The sequence below is a fragment of the Microcebus murinus genome, chromosome 11 (assembly GCF_040939455.1).
Source record: "Microcebus murinus isolate Inina chromosome 11, M.murinus_Inina_mat1.0, whole genome shotgun sequence".
Classification (NCBI taxonomy): Eukaryota; Metazoa; Chordata; class Mammalia; order Primates; family Cheirogaleidae; genus Microcebus; species Microcebus murinus.
This window is the reverse complement of record NC_134114.1, coordinates 67171767-67183631: the sequence shown is the minus strand read 5'-3', so window position 1 is coordinate 67183631 and position 11865 is coordinate 67171767. Positions and strand designations below refer to the sequence as shown.

General features: G+C 40.5%; 1 non-coding gene across 1 annotated transcript; it reads left to right on the top strand.

Annotated features, from left to right (window-relative positions):
• Positions 1-5896: 5896 nt before the first annotated feature.
• LOC142874215 (small nucleolar RNA SNORD66) lies at positions 5897-5954 on the top strand. Its single transcript, XR_012922028.1, has one exon. It is a non-coding gene; the product is annotated as a small nucleolar RNA SNORD66 (small nucleolar RNA).
• The last annotated feature ends 5911 nt before the right edge of the window (positions 5955-11865 follow it).

Here is an 11865-nt window from a genome sequence, read left to right as displayed (position 1 = left end):
TCAGAAGTGGTCAGAACATAATCTCTTATAATTTGTTACCATTATTTTCCTCCCTGCCAAGAATACAGAGGAGTTAGGGAAAAGGATCCCAGAATATTAAGGATCAGTTAACATCAACAGTGGAAAGTGAAGTCTTTCGACTTGATCATATTTCAAAATAATACTAATATTCACGATCCTAAACATTTCAACAATGCATTTCAGAATCCACTGTAGGTTTTAGCCCATTTGATTTCCACAATTTTAGGTGGGTATAATTATCCTCATTCTATAAGTCAACAAATGAAGACTCAGAGATGATAACTGAATTTCTCCAAATCACACAATGAAGAAGCAGCAAGCCTGCACAGTGACTAAATTAGGCTTATCTTCAATGATCTAAGTAATTCTTTGTGATTATTAAGTTTAATAATTCTATTAGTAATGGATATTTCCAAGTTCAAATGAGTTTAAAATTTTATAAGGCTATCTAATGCCTGGAGAACATTGTCTGAGGAGGCTGGGAATTCCAGAAAATGGGAGCTAAAAAGGTTAATTTATTCTGACAGAAGGATGATTAACACTAGGTAAGATTACCTATCTCTAATTAACCTAGTCCATTATTGAGTTCTTAACAAGAAGGATATGGATAGCAAAAGCGTCACTCAGAAAAAATTCAGCTGAGACAGTTTGAAGACAGTAGTGCTTTGGGAATGATAATCGCTATATTTATTAGCCACTGGGAATGCTTAAACTCATCTTCCTATTTAAGCCAGAACCTAAAATACTTCTTTAGTCAAATTTCTGTTAAGAGAACTATGAGGCTTAAGATTAGCATGTACATTTTAGCATTCACTTAAATTTAAAATGTCTTTCAATACTCTGGTTTCTCTTGCAATCATATAAATCTTTCGCCTTTTAGAATGTCTTTCAAAAGTCTTAAAGGAAATCTGTTTATGTCTTTTAAATTAACCCAAAATCTACTTATATACAAAGGCCTTCTAAAAAAAATAAGTTAAACATTTTTACTGAGTTCTGTGCTTGACCAGTGATTTAATGACAGGCCTCACTCCTCTTCCTCATTCTGATACCTTTTACCCACCATGTTCCAATAGGAACTCAATCTAAACAACTATACTGTTCATTAGTAGTACTTCTGATCATGTTGAAAAGGGAATGCTGCTTTAAAGTTGCCTAACTTAAAATCTTAGGCATTGAAAGGACCCGGTTTATCATATACTGTGAGTTAGAGTTTGTTTTTTTCTTTTCACTGTAGACTAACATCAAATAAGAATGCAGGGTACCTTTTAGTTTAGTTTTATGCTATAATAATACAATGTTAAATGGAATTTTTCCTGTTGTCTTGGAATTGCTATTATGATTGAAAAACTGATGACAAAAAGGCATAAGGATTCCATGCTTTTAAAAGTCTCTCCAACCATGGAGCCAAAAGCCTCCTTGAGGACTTATTCAGAGGCAGAGGAACCACCTCTGCTATTCCTGATCAACATCTTAGCCCTGGGTAGGCAGGAAAATATTTCCCATCCACCCACTAGAAGCCAAGTGAACAGGTAGTTTCAAGGGAATACAGTATGGAGTGCTTTGCAAAGAGGAAAGAGTGACCAACCTAACCTAGCTGAACACTGTTTACAGAGCTGGGAACCTGGGGTCTAACCCCAAGCCTGCCTTCAAAGTTCACTAAGCCCAGTCAGAGAGTCTGCAGGAGAAACTGACTCGTGTCTTTTGGAATTTAGGAGTATATCTGAATCCCAAGAATTTTGCCTGCTTCTTTCCTGGAGATTTTGAAAAAGGAAGACTTGATGGCCAAATCCAGGAAAGTGGGATAAAAAGAGACCACAATGAGGAGACCTTAAAACGAAGGTAGAAGAAATCTCCAGCCCATTCTAGGTTTCCTCATTGTTATGGACTGGATGTTTGTGTCGCCCCAACAAAATCCATATGATGAAATCCTAATCCCTGATGTGATAGTGCTAGGAGGTGGAGCTTCCGGGAAGTAATCAGGTCTTGAGCGTGGAACCCTAATGAATGGCATTAGTGTCCTTACTCTCTCTGCTCTCCAACATGTGAAAACAAAACAAGAAGACATCCTTCTGCAAACCAGGAAGAGTACTGCCGCCAGACACCAGATCTGCAGACATCTTGATCTCAGAATTCCTAGCCCCCAGAATGGTGAGAAATAAAAGTTATTGATTAAACCACCCAGTTTATGGTTTTCTATAGCAGCCTAAACTACAACACTCATCTATTACGGGGTACAGAGGAGGGCTTTCATGTTTAACTCAATATGAAGGAATATAAGGAAGAGAGGAGAAAAGCTAAAGCCAAGGGTTATCTAAAAGCTACTTTTTAAGGGGGTTGGGATGGGGACCAAAGGCAAAACTAAAAGGAGACAGGGGTGCCCCTCTCTGCAGGCATTCTCAGTGGCATTGTGAATCAAGATGAAGCTAAACCACCTGAAAATTGCACAAAGTTATGAGGAAACCATTAGCAGCAATAAAATCATGCAAAGTCTTGGGGGGAAGGGCACTTCCTCATCTCCAATAAGCAACTCCACCAACTCTGATAATCCCCCTCCTTAACAAAGGAGTTAGATCCTAGTAAAGGGATTTGAAGGGATTATTTAAATCAAATTTGAGATTGGATTTTTACACTGGAGTGAAACTAGTCTGGTTTTGCTTTGTGTGTTTAATAACTGCAAATGATGAGAAAGTTGTGGAATGTGACCAAGAAATTGGTTTGGGAGATTCTGCAAAGTGCTATTGGGAATTGTGATTGGAGAAAAATAAACATTGTTGTATTACTATCCACCAAGTAGAGTCCACTCAATAAAACTGGTTACAATAAAATGTTGACTTTCTAAAGTAGGTTGGGAGGGGTGGTTTGGGAGAATAGGAGTTACACATTGTCTTGATAATAGACAATGAAAAAAACAACAAATAAGTGAATTCTTCAATATATGGATTATGGAAATATTTTGAAAGAATAAAAATTATTCATATTTGATTTTATAATATAAGTTAAAGACACATACTTATCTACATCTATTCCAAAAGGAGACATTTTTAGAAATATAAACCTTGAATGTGTATACAATCTTAGTTTTCAATGTACTATTTTATACTTTAATTTACAAGCAAGAGAACAAACTCTTATTCTTCACTTTCATATCCACACTGGACATGACAGAATTTGGACCATACAAAATGTTCAAACAGTGATTTTCAAATCAATCTATCACATTCTACTTACGTCTCCCTTTTGCTGTCATCTATAGCAACACTTTGGTCATTAATCCACATTTATTAAAGATTGGGAGAAGGAGGATAGTTTTAATTATTTTTATAATGTACACATATTATTTTTGAAATTAAGAAAAATTAAACTCCAAATGATTAGCATTTTATTCACGGTCTTCCTCTTCATACCGACTTGTGCTTTAATTTGCATAAATTCAATACTCAGACACACAATCCACCAATGCTGAACATCCGTTGGTTTTGCCAGCATTGCTTCAATTCCCCTTCTCCTGTAAACAGCACCTCTGTCTTCCTTTGAGGAACTACACGAACTCCATTTCACACAGTCATGGTAGAACCTTGTCAATCTCCTGGCCAAGAGGGTGGGCACAAGATCCAGGTAAGGCCATTTAAACTTAACCTTTTCTTCTCACTATTTGAGTCCAAGCAATAACACAAGAATGGACAATAGTAGAACTAATTTTTCCCTACAATGATAATCTAAAGAAGGTGTCTTCAGATTACGTTCTACTAACTTGGACACCAAAGCTGCAATAATTTCTCTATTTCTCAGGCATGATTGTTCAGCTTGACTTTTAAATCTACGAATTACCCAATATACTTATAATAAATTCTCTCCCCTACCCCTCACTTCCCCCTCTCACCCTTAAGTTAGACAGATGATTTCTGTTTGGGACCAAACCACACAAAGACCTTGAGATAGGCCATGATCCCAACTACTGTCCCTTCCAGATTCTTCCTTTACTTTTCCAATAGTTTAAATAACTATTTATTTCAACATTTCAACATTTATTTTCATCATTTCAACCTCTCTCTAGTCAATATCCTCAACTCACTTGTCCCATGTCTTTCTACCTAACTGTTTGCCTGATGAAAACCACCTATTCTCCCTGGGGGCTGAAAACTCTACAATCATTTGGGTTGGTGTCTCAATTCATTTTCAGTTTCTATTCTCAGGTCTTCCACATTGATCAGAAATCTCTCTGGTTTTTTGCTCCTTTCACTTTCTCATTCTCCACAGTGATTTCAGAACTCTCTCCTCTCTCCTCAAATCTCCAACTAGATCTCTCCTTCCCAGCAATGTCTGCACACAGCAAGTAAAAACCAGAGGGTGGAAATTTACCCTTCCATCCAGGAAACTCTCACATCAACTTGTATTCAACCCCTTCTTCACTCCCACTCTCATTTAAGCAGGAATGTGGTCTTCCCTTGCACTTAAGACCAATCAGGATTGTGCTCTAGATCCTATCCCTGTCTACCTCCTGAGTGAAGTGACTTTAACAATTACTTTTGTCTCTTTTGTATCTTTAACCTCACCCTCTAGATTCCCTCCAAGGTGATTATAGGTACACATGATGAAGGCTATCCTTTTTCATCAAAAACAATGCTTTCCAGAAGGAGTCTCCTTTTAGCTCTGGCCTTATCTTTCTCTTCTCATTCACAACTAAATTAAAATATCAATAGTTGTATAACTGTCTTGCTTTTAGAGGGTAGGGGATAAAGGTAGGAGGAGTGGGAGCAGCCTGTGAGTCAGAGCCCACCTGATACAGGATACAGAAGGCAGCACACAAAGATCAGTCCATCAGGGAGAGGTCAAGCCTCAGTAGGGTGAGGATACATCCATGTAATGGGGGCAGTCTGAAGCACGGTGGCAGAGCCTGAGCAAGGGAAGAGGGTATCTACATAGGAGAAGAAATGGCAGTGGGGAGGGGGGAATTAATACCTGCAGAGAAATTGAACAAATAAAGTAAATGTCACAAGCCCAGTGGGATTTAGGTTTCTCAAAAAAGGAGGTTACATATATGGAAAGGGAGAAAATCAGAACAAACTCTGAGCTACTAGATTAGAATTGATGATACCAGTATACACTAATGGTTTTGTAGACAGATATATAATAGATAAATAGATATGGAAATAAATACAGATGCAACTGTGTGTATATATATTCATGTGTGCATACATACATATCATAGCTCTCTCCACTGGAACATCCTTCAAGTACCATACTCCAACAGCAAGAAGCACATCTAGTGCTCCTAAAAAGACTCAGGACTAACTTGAAGAAATGGCTGATCCCAGGGCTGGGGCATGGAAAGTAGCAGATGAGCTTGTTATTATCATGTGCCAGGGAAAAAGAAAGTCATCAAAATATGGAGACATGTCAAAAGCCACCTTGGAGAGCTTCCACTAGCTAAACTGGGGACAATTTGAAGATCGAGATAGATAGTGACAGTAATAACTTAAGGCTCATATTAATCAATGGTGCTATAAAGAAACAAATAAATAGATTGAAAGTCTGATGAGGAATGGGATACTTGCAAAATCTCAAAAAACTTCCCCACAAAATACTTACTAATCACCAAAGGAGAAAAAAATTAAATTAATAATTGAGAATTCAGACAAGACACATTCTTAATCAAATGGCCATAAGTAATGGGACAAATCAAAATTGTGTGTCATCTGATAGGAATCAATGGGAAGAAAACAGCATCACTTCTGAAGGGTTTCTGTGAAAATTGAATCATTCGTCCTTTTTTAACTGAACCATAGGACACAGGAACTATTTTCTCAACTCTTTCAAGAATAGTACATGATTAATGCCATTCTAGGTGTATTAAGTTAATTTTTTCATCTAATAGATGCTATGATGGTTACTTTTATGTGTCAACTTGACTGGGCCACAGAATGCCCATGTATCTAGTTAAACATTATTTCTGGTTGTGTCTATGAGGGTGTTCTTGGAAGAGATTAGCTTTGTTTTTGTTTGTTTGTTTGTTTGTTTTTTTGAGACAGGGTCTTTGTTCTGTCACCCCCGCTAGAGTATAGTGGCATCAGCATAGCTCTCAGCAACCTCAAACTCCTGAAATAAGCCATCCTCCTGCCTCAGCCTTCTGAGTAGTTGGGACTACAGCATGCACAACCACGCCCAGCTAATTTTTCTATTTTTATAGAGACAGAGTCTCACTCTTGCCAAGGCTGGTCTGGAACTCCTGCCTTCATGGGGTCCTCCAGCCTCCGCCTCCCAGAGTACTAGGATTACAGGTGTGAGCCACAGCACCTGGCCTAGATTAAGATTTCAATTGGTGGACCAAGTAAAGCAGATAGGCCCCTCAGTGTGGGTGGGCATCACTCATCTGGTGAGGGCCTAAATAGAACAAAAGGTGGAGAAAGGTTCCATTCACTCTCTGCCTGACTTGTTTGCACTGGTCCATGAATCTCCTCCTGCCCTCAGCACTCCTGGATCTCAGGACTTGTTCTGAATTCCAACTCATCCTAAATTATAACACCAGCTCTTCTGGGTCTCCAACTTGCAGAGAGCAGAGCATGGGATTTCTCAGTCTCCATAATGTTGTGACCCAATACCCTATAATAAATAAATACAAACAATAAATACATAATATGCAATACATACTTAATCATTATAACACATATATTTATTATAGATTATTTGTGTGTATATGTGTGTGTATATATTTATATATATGTACATACACACACATATATAAACACACTTTCTGTTTTTATGGAAAACTCTCACTAAAACAGATTTCTTAAGACATTAGAGCTTAATTGTCACCCAGAACTCTGGTTGGCAAAGTCCCAGAGGCACATTCTACGAAATAACTGATCTGTACCCTTTGAAAGCATCAAGGTCATTAAAGTCCAGGAAACACCTTATCCCAATGAAGGGAGATTAAAAAGGCATGAAAACTATATGCAGCGGGTGATTCTGAACTTGATCCTTTTGTTCTAAAGGAGAGTATTGAGACAACTGACGAAACTCGACTGGGATTTGAGTATCAGATGGTAGTTATGTCTAATGTCAACAATTTTATTTTCCTGGTTGTATTACAGCTATGAAGGCAAATGTTCTAATTTGTAGGAAATACACAGTAAAATACTTGGTGGTGGCGGGCATCGTACTGGCAAATTATTTTCAGATGGTCCAGAAAAAAAAGTCTATGTACTATGCCTGTGAATTTTCTATATATTTTTTATTATTTCAAAAATTTTTAATTAAAAAATGAACAGGGCCGGGAGCAAGATGGCGGACGAATAACACCGCCAGACAGAGGGTCTCTGCAGAAAAGACCGATTCTAGCAGAAACTAGAGGAAAGAAGCAAGAAGACGAGCATACAGCGGACAAGGGCCGGAAGGAGGGGTACCTGAGACCCCGGGAGACTCCACGGGAGGAGGCTGCGGAGGAGAACTGGAGGCTGAGACCACCGGAGCAGCCCGGAGACCAGCGGCAAGGGTAGGTGGATTTGCTGTTTCCCCTCCCCTGCATTCGGGACTGCTGGTGGGCTCCCCAGCGGGTGGAGAGACCTGCGGACATCAGCCCAGAGACTGCCGCCGCCTGCCAACGGTGAGCCTGTAGCAGACGTGGCACCAGGTTCCCAACTTCCTCCGGGCACCTCCGTGTGCACGGACCCGAGCCGCGCGGCAGGCGCCATATTGCCTCCTCCTCCCCTCCGCCGACCCTACCCGCGGCTGCCCAGAGAGACAATACAGCCACCAGCCAGAGGCACCTCCAGGGAACGGGACCTTCCCGTTTGGGACCCCGCCCGCCCTCCCAGGTGCTGCTGGCACCGTGTTCCCAGGAAAACGGTGCCGACTCAGAGGCTGAGAGACACAGACCCAGCTTGGGCTCCCTGTGAGTGAATTAGGACCGGAAATCCTCTCCCTGGTGGGAATACAGTTTGAACTCTGGGACCCAGAGGTCGGACCTGCAGACCAGATCCCCTGCACCAAGGGCTAGCATTGCCCGGGGCACAGAAGGGTTATATGTGAACAGCCTACTGAGGTCTGTGTGCCTCCAGGGGCGGATCGGGTCCTAGAGGGCAACCCTCCTCCCAGGAGGAGGCCCTGCGCCCAACCCAGGTGGCGTTCCTGTGCAGGGAATCTCCCCGCCGGCATCACAGTCCGGGGAGGCCTGGTGGCTTGTGGTCTGGCCTGCTGGCAGAGGCCCAGGAGTAGCTGCTGAGTTGGGGAGGGTGGAAAGAAGCGAGGCCTGCTCCAGACTGCGGGTCTCAGACAGCCCCACCCCCACACCCAGACTTTCTGGCTAAGCGGGACATTCCAGCCCCGCCCTGACAGCTCTCCCTGGAAGCAGAGAACAGAACTTTGACCCCGGCTAACTGCCTGAGGGCAGGCTTACCCAACCCAGCTCCGCCCAGAACAAGAGCTGATAACAGGACTCAAGATCAACACCATAGCCTGTTCCTCCAAGCAAACGCCACCTACTGACAGGGACGGCATCTTGCACAGCCTTTCCACGGCACCCACTGACTCAATATACAGGGAGTGGTCCAATCTCACCCACAGACACCACCTAACGCCTCAGAAACTAAACAAGGTGTGTGAATTCCCAAACAATAACTTAAGGAAAGAAACAACAACTGATCGACATGGGAAGAAATCAGAGAAAGAACTCAGGAAATATGAAGAACCAAACGGAAAACACACCCCCAAAGAGGAGCACCAGCCCCCTAGAAACGGACACCGACCAAAATCAGGCAACCAATATGACAGAAGAGGAATTTCGTATGTGGAACATAAGAACGCTCACCCAGCTGCAACAACAACTCAATAACCAACACCAAGAAACCACAAAAAATCTCCAGGATATGAGAAAAGAAATAGACACATTGAAGAAAAGTGTAGCCGAACTCCTGGAAATGAAGAATCAATTCAAGGAACTACAAAATACAGTGGAAAGTCTCAAGAACAGGGTAGATGAAACAGAAGAAAGAATCTCAGAGCTTGAAGATAACACCCTCCAATTAAATAAAACAGTCACAGAAATAGAGCAGAAAAACAAGAGAAAAGAGCAAAGCCTACAAGAGCTGTGGGATTATGTGAAGAAACCTAATGTGAGGGTCATAGGGTTACAAGAAGGGGAAGAAGACAACACTCAAGGGTTGGACAAGCTGTTTGAAGATATAGTAGAGGAAAATTTCCCAGGCCTTTCTCAAAATCTCGATATACAAGTTCAAGAAGCCCAGAGGACCCCTGGGAGATTCAATGCAAACAGGAAGACGTCACGTCATGCAGTCATTAGACTGACCAAAGTATCAACTAAAGAGGCCCTTCTAAGAGCTGTAAGACAAAAGAAGCAAGTGACATACAAGGGAAAGCCAATTCGAATAACATCAGACTTCTCTAATGAGACTTTACAAGCAAGGAGAGACTGGGGCCCCATTCTCACTCTTTTGAAACAAAACAATGCCCAGCCTAGAATATTATTCCCTGCAAAACTAAGCTTCATATATGAAGGAGAAATAAAAACATTCTCAGACAAGCAAAGGCTCAGAGAATTCACCAAGACAAGACCAGCCCTACAAGAAGTACTTAAAACAGCGTTATGCACGGAACATCATAATAATAACCCACGGATATAAAAACAACCAAAACCCAAAGATATTAAAGGCCAGATATTACAATGGCTCAAGACAGAAATCATAGCAACAACATCCAACCCAACAGAATGATCAGTAATCTACCTTACCTATCAGTTCTCTCAATAAATGTGAATGGCTTAAACTCTCCACTCAAGAGACATAGGCTGGCTGAATGGATAAGAAAATACAGGCCAAGTATATGCTGTCTTCAGGAAACACATTTAACCTGCAAGGATGCACATAGACTAAAAATAAAAGGGTGGAGATCAATATTCCAAGCAAATAGAAGCCAAAAGAAGGCTGGTGTGGCAGTTCTAATTTCAGACGATTTAGTTTTTAAACCAACAAAAGTAGTAAAAGACAAAGAGGGTCATTATATAATGGTGAAGGGCACAGTCCAACAAGAAGAGATAACAATTTTAAATATATATGCACCCAACTTAGGTGCACCCAGATTCATAAAGCAAACCTTACTGGAGCTAAGCAAATGGATTAATAGCAACTCCATAATAGCCGGGGATTTCAACACCCCACTGACGGCACGAGACAGATCCTCCAAACAGAAAATTAATAAAGAAATAATGGACTTAAACAAAACTCTAGAACAATTGGGTCTGACAGACATCTACAGAACATTCTACCCAAAATCCACTGAATATACATTCTTCTCATCAGCTCACGGGACATTCTCTAAGATTGACCATATCCTAGGACACAAAGAAAATCTCAAGAAATTTAAAAAAATAGAAATCATACCATGTACCTTCTCAGATCACAGTGGAATAAAACTAGAAATCAACCCTAACAGAAACTCACATTTCTACACAAAAACGTGGAAATTAAACAACCTCCTACTAAATGATTACTTCGTAAATGAAGAAATCAAGACGGAAATAAAAAACTTCTATGAAGAAAACGACAATGGAGAGACAAGTTATCAACTCCTCTGGGACACAGTTAAAGCAGTTCTAAGAGGAAAGTTTATCTCCATAAATGCCTATAACCAAAAGGCAAGAAGATCACAAATAGACAATCTAATGAAACAACTCAAAGAGCTGGAAAAAGAAGAACAGACCAACCCCAAACCCAGCAGAAGAAGTGAAATCAACAAGATCAAATCAGAACTAAACGAAATTGAAAACAGGAAAGCTATTCAGGAGATTAATAAAACAAAAAGTTGGTTCTTTGAAAAAATAAACAAGATTGACACGCCATTGGCTAAGCTAACGAAAAGCAGAAAAGAGAAATCTCTAATAAGCTCCATCAGGAATAAAAAAGGAGATATCACAACTGATCCCAAAGAGATACAAGATACAATTTATGAATACTACAAAAATCTTTATGCACACAAACTGGAAAATGTGGAGGAAATGGACAAATTTCTAGAAACACACAGCCTCCCTAGGCTCAACCAGGAAGAAATAGATTCCCTGAACAGACCAATCTCAACAGCTGAAATAGAAACAGCAATTAAAAATCTCCCTAAAAAGAAAAGTCCCGGTCCAGATGGCTTCACACCTGAATTTTACCATACCTATAAAGAAGAACTAGTACCTATCTTGCAGAAACTATTCCACAACATCGAGAAGAACGGAAACCTCCCCGACACCTTTTATGAAGCGAATATTACTCTGATACCAAAACCAGGAAAGGATGCAACAAAAAAAGAAAACTACAGACCAATATCCCTAATGAATATAGATGCAAAAATTTTCAACAAAATCTTAGCTAACCGAATCCAGACACTTATCAAAAAAATAATCCACCACGACCAAGTGGGCTTCATCCCAGGGATGCAGGGATGGTTCAACATACGTAAATCTATAAATGCAATTCACCACATAAACCGAAGCAAAAACAAAGACCACATGATTCTTTCAATAGATGCAGAAAAAGCTTTTGACAAAATTCAACACCCTTTCATGATACGAACACTTAAGAAAATAGGCATAGAAGGGACATACCTAAAAATGATACAAGCCATATATGACAGACCCATAGCCAACATCATACTGAATGGGGAAAGATTGAAATCATTCCCACTTAGAACTGGAACCAGACAAGGCTGCCCACTATCTCCACTTCTGTTCAACATAGTGCTGGAAGTCTTGGCTACAGCAATCAGACAGGAAAATGGAATCAAAGGTATCCAAATAGGAGCAGAAGAGATCAAACTTTCACTGTTTGCTGATGATATGATATTGTA